Source organism: Crotalus tigris, unplaced genomic scaffold (assembly GCF_016545835.1).
Source record: "Crotalus tigris isolate CLP2741 ecotype Arizona unplaced genomic scaffold, ASM1654583v1 scf7180000022947.11497, whole genome shotgun sequence".
NCBI lineage: Eukaryota > Metazoa > Chordata > Lepidosauria > Squamata > Viperidae > Crotalus > Crotalus tigris.
Window position 1 is genome coordinate 1568 of NW_024099538.1, and position 9930 is coordinate 11497.

Here is a 9930-nt window from a genome sequence, read left to right on the forward strand (position 1 = left end):
GGTCCAATCAAAAGATGTACAAAAGAGATGGTTTGCATCCATCAAAAAAAGGGACTGAGTTACTCGGCTATAAATTCCCAGATTTTCTGGAGGGAAATTTAAACTAAACAGCGGGGACAGGGAGTTAATTGATACGGAACAACCCTGTCCCCGGCAATTTAAAAACTATAGGGCTATCAGTGCATGTAGCATAGATGTGTGTGTGGACAAGAATACTAACCTTGCTATCAAGCAAAATGAAGCCTCTAATAGCGAGTGCCACATAAAGTGCACTAACCAAATAGGTGGTAAGACAATAGGGGAACTCAGGCAACACACAGGTTATGTAGAAAGGAAACACAGGGCCACCCACAAAGGACTCAAATGTTTATACACCAATGCACAGAGTATGAACAGCAAACGGTGAACTAGAAATTCAGGTTAATGAGGGCAGATACGATATTGTTGCCATTACGGAAACATGGTGGGATGAAACCCACACATGGAACACACAGCTAGAGGGATTTAAATGATTTAAAAGAAACAGACCAAATAAAAGAGGAGGTGGAGTTGCTCTCTATATAAGAAATAACTACATCTCCACAGAAATAGAGCACAACAATGATAAAAACTGTCTTGAATGCATTTGGGTCAATATAAAAGGGAGGGAAAATGACATTGCCATAGGTGTATACTACAGACCACCCAACCAAACAGAGGAAATAGATGAACTTTTTGTTAGTCAGCTAACTAAGGTATGTAGGAAGCACATCACAATAGTAATGGGGGACTTTAACTACCCTGACATCAACTGGGAGACAAACTCCACACCAAGTGGAAGATCAAACAGGTTCCTGGCAAACCTAGCAGACAACTTTGTCTCCCAAAAAGTAGAGAAGGGAACTAGGGGATTAGCCATTTTTGATCTAATTCTCACTAACAGAGATGAAATGATAGACGGTGTTGAAGCCATAGGAACCCTGGGAGGAAGTGATCATGCAATATTAGAATTCAACATTCTAGAAGCACAACCAATAGAACACAGTCAAACTAGAGTCTTGGACTTCAAGAGAGCTAATTTCAATAAACTTAGAGAGGGCTTGGGAAGGATTCCATGGATTGAGAACCTCAAGGAGAAACGCTCAAGAACTTGGAAATTTTGAAAAATGAGATAATAAAAGCACAGTCTAGCACAAGACCAACAAAGAGGAAAAACAACAGCTCTCAAAAGAAACCAGCATGGCTGCATAAAGAACTCTCTGACAAATTGAAAGATAAAAAGGACAAGTATAGAAAGTGGAAGGAGGGGAACATAACTAAGTCAGAATATCAGCAAATAGCCCGAGCCTGCAAAGATGAAGTGAAGAAAGCCAAGGCTCAAAATGACCTAAGGCTTGCGACCAAAGTCAAAAATAACAAAAAAAGCTTCTTTCAACATGTAAAAAACAAGAAAAAGTGAGAAAATGATTGGTCCATTAGTGGGTGTAGTGGCAAGAAGGTGACAAGCACAGGAGAAAGCAGAACTATTTAACTCTTTTTGCATCTGTCTTTACACAAGGGAAACAGACCAACCTATCAAAAAATAGTGCATAAAAAACAAAATAGAAATACAAGTTAAGATAGGCAAGAAAATGGTAAGTGAACACCTGTCTAGCCTAGACGAGTTCAAATCACTAGGACCAGATGGATTACACCCCAAGGTTCTTAAGGAACTGGCAGATGTGATCTCAGAACCACTGAACTATATTTTTTCAAAGATCCTGGAGCACTGGGGAACTACCAGAGGACTGGAAAAGAGCTGATGTAGTTCCCATCTTCAAAAAAGGAAAAAAAATGGACCCAGGACATTACAGACCTATCAGCCTGACCTCAATACCTGGAAGATCCTGGAAAAGATATCAAACAACGAATCAGCAAACACCTAGAGGCAAACAAAGTCATTACTAAAAGCCAACACGGGTTTGTCAAAAATAGATCATGCCAGACAAATCTTATTGCATTCTTTGACCAAGTGACAAAATTAGTGGATCGGAGGAATGCTGTGGACATAATTTACTTGGACTTCAGTAAGGCATTTGATAAAGTAGATCACAACCTACTACTTGACAAGATAGAAAAATGTGGGGTAGACAGAACCACCATCAGATGGATCCATAGCTGGCTGACCGGCCGTACTCAGCGAGTGGTCCTCAATGGAACTGCATCTCTATGGAGGGAATTGTGTAGTGTGGGTGCCCCAGGCCCACTCTGTTCTGGCCCAGGACGCTTCAACCTCTTCATCACGTTTGGATGAAGGATAGATGGGGAACTCATCAAATTTGCAGACACACCTAAGCTGGCAGGAATAGCCAACAACTCCAGAAGACGTCTTAAGATACAAAGGATCCGGACAGACGTGAACACTGGTCACGTAACTAACAAAATAAATTTCAATGGTGAAAAAAGCAGGTTCTACATTTAGGCAAGAAAAAACAAATGCACAAGTACAGCATAGGTGGCACCATGCTCAATAGTAGTAACTGTGAGAGGGACCTCGCAGTCCTAGTAGACAATCATCTAAATATGAGCCCAGCAGTGTGCTGCAGCTGCCAAAAAGTCCAACACAGTGCTAGGCTGCATTAACAGAGGGATAGAATCAAGACCACGTGAAGTATTAATACCATTCTTCAATGCCTTGGTAAGGCCACACTTGGAATACTTCATCCAGGTTTGGTCACCACGATGTAAAAAAGATGTTGAGACTCTAGAAAGAGTACAGAGAAGAGCAACAAAGATGATTAGGGGACTGGAGGCTAAAATATATAAGGAACGGTTGCTAGAATTGAGTATGTCTAGTTTAACGAAGAGAAGGACAAGGGGGGACATGAAGCAGTATTCCAATATCTCAGGGGCTGCCATAAAGAAGAGGGAATTAAGCTATTTTCCAAGCACCTGAAGGCAGGACAAGAAGCAACGGGTGGAAACTAATCAAGGAGAGAAGCAACCTAGAACTAAGGAGAAACTTCCTGACAGTGAGAACAATTAATCAGTGGAACAGCTTGCCTCCAGAAGCAGTAAATGCTCCAACACTGGAAGTTTTTAAGAAGAGACTGGACAGCCACTTGTCCAAAATGGTGTAGGGGTTCCTGCCCGAGCAGGGGGTTGGACTAGATGACCTCCAAGGTCCCTTCCAACTTTACTAATATGAATATGAAGAGATTTGGGATCCTGCGGTCAGGAGCTTGGACCTGTTAGGCACCTTGTGCTCCTGCCCTGTGCCGAAATCACCGAGGATCATCTTTTGTAAGGATTTGGGGGTTCTACCAAAATAAACTTCCAATGAAGTTTTTTGTGCTTTATATAACAAATGTTTTAGATTTCTCTCTCTCCCTCTCTCATCTATTATCTATCTCACCTATTAATCATCTATATCAGACATGTCAAGCACAATGCCCGGGGGCCGGATGTGGCCCGCAAAGTGGTTTCATGTGGCCCACGAAGCCATCCTGGAAACAGTGAGGGAGCCTGCTGTCTTGGCCCCAGCCGGCTGGGAGCCAATGTACAATTTTGTGGTGGCCATCTTGGTACTTGCCCCAGTGGACCATGCCTTGGCACTTGCCCCCGTCCCACCCCCTTCTGCCAGAGACCCTCAGATCTGTCCCATTCCTGCCTAGACCCCCACAGGCACCCTTGACGCGACTGGTGTAGAATTAAGATACAGTAGGCCACACCCACTCCATGCACACCCACCCAGTAGGCCACACCCACTCTGGCCACACACCCCAGCCCCCCCCCCCCAAGCAACTGCAATGCTGATGCGGCCCTCAGTGAAATTGAGTTTGACACCCAATCTATATTTAATCTATCCAGTACCCTTTTCTGCTGTACCTTGGGGAAAAAATGCCATGGACTTACCTGGCTACAGGAGGGCAGCATTCCCTGTTTTGCCCTCCTCAGTGCCCTATTAGAAATGAAATTTTAGCTTCTGCAATTATCTTTTGTATTCCCAGCAGCCTCTTCTGTGGCTGCTTTGAGCTTCCATCCAAGGAAGGAAATGAAAGAATAAAAATAAGCCACTTCAGGGCTTCTTTGCTAAACGTTACAGCACACTGGCCACAAGAGGGCAGACTTTGCTGCTTTGACTAAACTCAGTTTTATAGTTGTTTGCTTATTATGTATATTCCTTTATCAAAGGTGTACTCTGAGTGCCCCTAGGAGTCAGCAACCTGCGGCTCTGGAGCCGCATATGGCTCTTTGAGCCTTCCCCTGCGGCTCCCAGCCTCCTCTGCCATTTGCAGACAGAGAGAGAGGCACTTGCGCTTCCCCCCTCCTCTCTCTCTCTCTCTCTCTCTCTCTCTCTCTCTCTCTCTCTCTGTGTGTGTGTGTGTGTGTGTGTAAAAAAGAGAGTGGACTCACAGTGTTCTCCGACGAGCTAAAAAGCTTACGGGATGGCACTCCTCCTTTTGCTGCGTCTCTGCAGGAAGCAGGAAGGGCAGGAGAGAGCTAGCTAGCCCAGCTATGCTGACTCAGGAATTCTGGGAGTAGAAGTCCATGAGTCATAAAAGATGTTTTCGGTTGTAAATGGGTCCAAGTGGCTCTTTGAGTGTTTTGGGTTATCTACTCCTAGGGCCTAAGAAAAAAGCACTGAGTTGTAGGAATCATAACAAATCACCAGAATTCTTGATCGGTTTACGATGGAAGGTGTCCATGAGAAGGCAAACTTTCCTGCTTTTACCAGCTGGTCTTGGGGTGAAGAGAATCAAATCCTGCCACAAGACCTCCCAGTTGCTATTGGCACAGCCTCCTCAAAACAACACAACTCCATATTTTGAGCTGGAGCACAGGCTTGAACCAGAGGAGCCGGTCAAATTTCCCCCGAACCCTGAATTAACCACAAAACAACGGCTAAAAGGAGAATAATTTCTCCTTTCTGTTATGTTTTTCCTTCTAAACAGTGGAAGAAAATACAGTGAGCAATTGCTTTGGGAGATCAACAATAACAACAATAGAGTTGGAAGGTCTTGTAGTCCAGCAGGAAAGCCTATAGTACCATTTCAGACAAATGGTTGTCAAGTCTCTTCTTAAAAACCTCAGGCCCTACTCTTTCCTTGCCCAAAAGAGGGCAAAAAAGTCAGGCTTTCCCAAGATATGAAAGACTATGTTGTTATTTTAGGGGCAAAGTCATCAGAACGCAGCCTTAGGCAGGAATAGCAGCCACACAAGGAAATCAACCGTACCTGCCAACTTCCAGTCACACATGCGCAGTAGTCCTCCACTGTCTTACACACCGACCTCCCCGGGATGGCCAACTTCCTGTCCGTTTCTGTGGCCGTCCTTCCACTTCCATTCAGAACGACCTTCTCGGCATGGCCGACTTCCTGTCCCTAAGCAGGCGGCTGGATGCCGGTACGAGAGACTAGGAGGCTGGGTCTCTTTGTGCCCTTTCCACTTCAGAGGGAGAAAAACAAGAGGCCAAATTGGGAACATAGAGATACAGTTCATATGTTGGAAACATAAATTTCAGGGATTCTTTCTCAGGCTTAGTTGCCCCATCTGCATTTGTAAAATGGCCCCTGGGCCCCGTTTTACAGCCGGAGAGGGCAAGACAGGTTCAGGGAACAGAACAGTCGGGATTTTGAGGTTATTCTTTTGCATCTGTATTATTAGAAGCCTTGATATTAATAATTATAGAGCAGGGCTTTTCAACCAGTGGTATGTGTACCACTTGTGGTACTTTGCCACATGGCCTGTAGACCGTGATTGCAAGTCAAGTGTAGTAGGGGATGGGAATGAGCCTATCGTGGCTTATTAATATTAATAAGGTTTTAATAATAAAGAATAATCATCATCTTAAAACGCCATTAAAGAGGTTTATTTATTTTTGTGGCTGCAGTATCTGATTTGACAGAGTTTTCTGTCCCTTGGCTATAGGATGGAGGCCATTAAAAAAAGCCTACCATGGACTCCAAGCTAAAGCTATGAGACGGGAAAGTGTGCCCTCTTCTGGTCAAAAACGGGTATTGTGGCCACCAAAAGAAATAAACCTTTTTAATGGCATTTTAAATTCTCTATCTTTATTAACAGTATTAACACCTTATTAATAGGGCCAGGGGAGGCCCGTTTGCTGCAACGCAGGCGCGGAAGAAGAAATCTGCTTCAAAAGCCTTAAATCTAGTTAAGGAGGACTATGATGCCCTATTAATATTAATAAGGTTTTAATAATAAAGAATAACCTTAAAATGCCATTGAAAAGTTTTTTTTTTAATTTTTATTTTTAACCAACAAAACAGAACAAAGCAAAACATAACACACATACACATACAATATATACTCCTTTTTTTTACAGCAATTACGTAACGGTAATCTAATATTTACATTTCCCCCTTATTCTTCTTTAGAATATTTGTCCTTATAGCCCCATTATTTCTTATTTACATTTTTCTTCCTACATGTTCTACTTCTTACTAAGAATAATTCATATTATTATACATTATTATAGACATATTTTCACTTTTGACCTTTATTTATTCTCCTCTATTGAAAAGTTTTTTAATGGCTCCTCTACCTGCTTCAATCACAGGATGGCACTGTTTTTTGACCCTTAATACCATTCAATAACTTCAATAGATCAATAATAATAATCTTAAAATCATATTAAAAGGATTTATTTCCTTTTGTGACTGCTATTCCTTCTTTAACCGTAGGACTCAATTCTTCCCAGAGGGCTTGACCGCTTTAGTCTCAATAAATAACTTCCCCTCTCCCAGGAAACAGGCGATGGGAGCATAAGGGGGCCTCCTGTGGACTTTCCTCACTGTTTTTAAATATCCCTAGGCTACACCCAACCTAAGCAAAGCAGCTACCAACAGAATAAGAGACGTGGAGTTCCAGCTAGAACTTAACAGAATCTCTCTCTGCAGCAAGAAAATGGATTAAATGGGGTGTGTGGGGACCAGCAAGGTATCTGAAAGACCTGAGCTTTCCTAAGAGAGGAATCCTACCTCCTGCTATTTCCCACCAAAACTGCAATATTTAGAGGAGCGGGGGTAATCGCAACCTCCCACCGTGTTTCCCACTGCCTCTTGCGGTTTTTACTGGGCTCCCAACCTTCCTCCAGTTCCATCCCCGTCTTTTTAAAAGGAAAAGCCTTAATCTCACTGAAGCTGGCAAAAAAGGGGGGGAAAAATCCTCAAGAACAACTTATCTGTTTTCCCCCAGTTCCTTCTTAACAGCCACAGAAAGGGGGGGGGTCACCCATTTGGCAGAGGGAGCGTGACCTCCTTTCTCCACTGCCTTTTCCAAAAAGGCTGAAGCTTTCATCCGGCAGGCGTCCCCACCCTTCCTCCCCACCCTTCCTCCTGGCCGCTACATCAGTCGATGCAGCTGTGACTGGGGGAAGTTAGCAAAATTGCAAGCCGGACTCTGCAAAGACCCGGGTCTCCTGCGTCCCCCAGAGAGACCTGCTTTACCTTTCTCTTACCTCTGGGCGGTGGGTGGGCTGTTTACGGCAACCTGGAGAGGAAAGGAAGAAATCTCCTACCCTTCCTAACCCTGACTTGTTTTGGACGAAGGTCTACAAAGTTAGATGGACGGCGAACAAAATAATAAAAGCCATTAGTTGCGACTTCTCACTCTCATCCCTTTTATCCATCCTTTAAATGATAAACCTAGAAGGGAACGATAGGTTATACACATTTTCAAAATAAACTGCATTTATTTTTATATTGATCGTTTCTTAATAAAAATGCACACAATTTCAAATAGAGATGTGATATTGCGCCTATATTAATACAGAGGGATCTCTAAGAAATATAGTTTAGAAACATCAAACCTAAATACAAACCTACATACGTACGATCTCCTTAAAGAAATAGCAGGGCAGGACAAACAAAACTATTCTTGAATAAAAATACCTGGATTTGCTTGAAGGGGGCGAGCGGGGTGCACTTTTTGGAGGAGCAACCTCTTTAAGATGTAACACAGGGAAGCGCGATACGACTGGTTCTTCTACATCCGGGACTCGGGCGCTCGGACAACACCATTCAACGGCTGCCTTGCTTGGCAGCCTTCGAGGAGACCCCCGAGACGGGTCGGAACCCCCTTCCAGACCTGGAGGCCAAAAGCCTGGAGCGTGTCCCGCCGGCCCCGCCTCTAAAAAGGAGCTAAAAAGAAGCCGCGGCTGAGCTCGCATAAACCACCCCGAAGTGTGTTGTTAAAACAAGCTAACTTCGTCTCTACGTTCCCAATTTAGCCCCTATAGCTGAAAGGGAAAGAGCGCAAAGAAACCAGGTCTCGCAACCTGCGGCGCCGCCGCCGCCACCGGTTCTCGGTCGCATTTTTACAGACACCGGCGGCGAAAGGCCAGGAACGGCCAGGCGGACATCTTAGGGGAGAGGACCAAACGAGTGGCCGGGGAGGAGGCGGGGGAGGGGGAAGGTGGGGATCCCCCGCTAACTAGGTAACAGAGAAAGCCGGTATCTTTCTGGAATCAGGAAATGCGGGGATGGCTCGGCTCACCTGAGGCAGGAGCAGGCTTCCTTTTTTCCTTCCTGAGGCCTCGCCGGTAGACGTGCGCTCCGTCAACGTAGTGCAGAAAAGAGCACGGGAAAAAGCAGGGAACGGACAGGAAGTTGGGGACGGCCTCGGCGGATGGACAGGAACTCGGCCGTACTGGGAACGTCGTGGTCGTCGTCGATGGTCATGCTACGGGACGGAAAAGTGTGCCCTCCTGTGGTCAAAAACGGGTACTGCGGTCGCCGAAAAAAATAAAGCTTTTAAATGGGATTTTAAGGCTATTTATTTTCCCCCCGTCTTTATTAGTAGCCTCTTATTAATATTACTAGGGCGACGGGAGGCCCTTTTGCCATTTTCAAAGGTTTATTTCTTTTGGTGGCTGCTATACCCGGCTTGGCCACGGGAGGGCACTGTTTTCCCTCCCTTAGCGATAGCGGCATTGAGGCCGTGGAAAAGGCCTACGCTGGTAAATGCTCTGGGACGGGTATTGCGGCCGCCAAGGGAAATAAGCCTTTTGAATGGGGTTTTCAAGGCTTACCTCGTTGATCGGACGTGGAGTCCGCCCTGCCCAGAAGGTCCCCGAAAAAATGGAAGTGGAAGGACGATTAAGAAGAACGGACCGGAAGTCGGCCATGTTGGGAAGGTCGCAATTCAAAGACCCTGGAGGACGGCGAATTTGCGCGGACAGGAAGTCGGACATGCTGAGGAGGTCTACCCGAAAGGAAGTAGGGGGAAAGATTAAGAACGAAGGACCGGAAGTCGGACATGATGGAAAGGTCCTTTTACCGCAGCACCTGGGGGACGGCCGATACCGACGGACAGGGAGCCCGCCGTCCAGAGAGGGCCTCTCGCAGATTACTCGTCAAGAACCAGCCGGCGGACACGCGCAGAAGGCCGAGGGAAGCGGCCCAGTTTTCCCCCCAGTTTTCCGTCCCTTAGCAGGGCTGGCTCAGGAATTCTGGGAGTTGAAGTCCACCAGTCATCAAAGATCCAAGGTTGCCTTACCCCTGCCTTAGCTATAGGATGGAGGCCATTAAAAAGGCCTAGGATGGACTCCAAGCCAAAGCTATGGGACAGAAAACTGTGCCCTCCTGGGGTCAAAAATGGGTGTTGCGGCCACCCAAAGAAATAAACCTTTTTAATGGCATTTTAAAATGACCGTATTCTCTATCTTTATTAACGGTATTAACACCTTAGTAATAGACGAAGGCCTACAAAGTTAGATGGACGGCGACCAAATTAATAAATGCCATTAGTTGCAACTTCGCACGTCTCACCCCTTTTATCCATCCTTTAAATGATAAACCTATAAGGGACCGATAGGTTATATACTTCTTCAAAATAAACTACATTTATTTTTATATTGATCGTTTCGTAATAAAAATACACAATATTTCAAATAGATATTTGATATTGCGCTTATATTAATACATAGGTATCCCTAAGAAATATAGTTAA

The 9930-nt window shown here is 45.0% G+C and overlaps 1 long non-coding RNA gene across 3 annotated transcripts; it reads right to left on the reverse strand.

Moving 5' to 3' along the window:
* Positions 1-2705: 2705 nt before the first annotated feature.
* On the reverse strand, positions 2706-7863 carry LOC120297049. Of its 3 annotated transcripts, none has more exons than XR_005553673.1 (3): positions 7802-7863; positions 5196-5406; positions 2706-2722 (listed from the first exon to the last, which is right to left on the reverse strand). It is a non-coding gene; the product is annotated as an uncharacterized LOC120297049 (long non-coding RNA). The 3 variants fall into 3 exon arrangements; XR_005553672.1 differs by lacking the exon at positions 2706-2722 and adding an exon at positions 4551-4588; XR_005553674.1 differs by lacking the exons at positions 2706-2722; positions 7802-7863 and adding exons at positions 4552-4588; positions 7439-7500.
* Positions 7864-9930: the final 2067 nt, after the last annotated feature.